Here is a 1,409-nt window from a genome sequence, read left to right as displayed (position 1 = left end):
CCTTACCCACCACTTTCAGAGACCTGCCAGCTTTTTTTCTGTTGAGACAGGGTCTTGCTCTGTTGCCCAGGCTGGAGTACAGTGATGTGAACACAGCTCACCCCAGCCTCAATCTCCTGGGCTCAAGCGATCCTCCTGCCTCAGCCTCCCGAGTAACTGGGACTACAGACATGTACCTTCATGCCTGGCTAAGTTTTTTGTTTTCTGTAGAGATGATGTCTCACTATGTTGCCCAGGCGGGTCTCAAACTCCTGGGCTGAGGAGTTTCCTCCCACCTTGGCCTCCCAAAGTGCTGGGACTACAGGCATGAGCCACTGTGCCCAAACAACCTGCCAGCTCTTGCAGACACTTTTATTCACTAAATCGGCAAACATCTTGGAGGCCTGATGATGTGCCAGGCACTAGATTAAACACTGGGGAATCAAAGTTTAGCAAGCTCAATGACTGAAAAGATGGCAAACACACACACACATAGAGGTTAACTTACAACCTTGTGAGTGCTATCACAAAGCAGGACCAAGGTCCTGGCAATGCACAACTCTAGAGGGCGCAATCTGTGGGAGTCTGTGGGAATTGTCACTCCTTGTCCACTTACCATATAAGCATGGCCTCTGGAGCTGTGCAGCCCAGAAGCCCTGGACATGACCCAGGAGCACAGGTGGGTGGAAGAGGTGCTAATGGTGGGCATCACCATCCTATTGTGGTGATGGTAGCCATCCAGGGGACACGAACTGACATACACCCCACCCATCATAAATATGATGCCTGCTCCGTGCTGCTGTGTCCTACTCTAGCCTTGGAAGGTGATCTTTTAAAGGTCACCACATTTAAACCCATTTGACACATGGGCAAAGGATATGAATAACCAACCTGCATGCCTCCAGAAAGATGTCCAACACCACTAACTGTAAGACCAATTCAAATTAAAACAACAAGAACAGATGGGTAAACACTGTAAAGACTAATAGCACCTAGCATTGATGAAGATATGAGGGAATGCATATATCATATATCGCTGGTGGGGATATAAATCTTTATAATCTTTTGGAAAATAATCTGACAACATCCATTAAAATTAGAAATATACATGACCTTTGGCCCAGGAGTCACACTTGGAGGAATTTCTCCTACAGGAATAAAAGTACCAGCATTGTTTATAATGGAAAAAACTGGAAATATTCTAAATACCTCAAATAGAGGAATGGCTGGCTACATTATGATATCTGTACCAATGAATATTACACAGCCATGAAAAAGAATAAGTTACTCTTACACTTACTTACCTAGAAATAGGCCAGTGGTATATTGTTTAGAGGGAGGAAAATAAAAGAAAATTATAGACAGATATAGAGAGAATACGCTTTTTTTTTTTTTTTTTTTTTGAGACAGAGTCTAGCTCTGTCACCCAG

Source organism: Trachypithecus francoisi, unplaced genomic scaffold (assembly GCF_009764315.1).
Source record: "Trachypithecus francoisi isolate TF-2019V2 unplaced genomic scaffold, Tfra_2.0 Lachesis_group19, whole genome shotgun sequence".
In the NCBI taxonomy this organism is placed as follows: Eukaryota; Metazoa; Chordata; class Mammalia; order Primates; family Cercopithecidae; genus Trachypithecus; species Trachypithecus francoisi.
The sequence above is the reverse complement of the archived record's forward strand: the minus strand, read 5'-3'. Positions refer to the sequence as shown.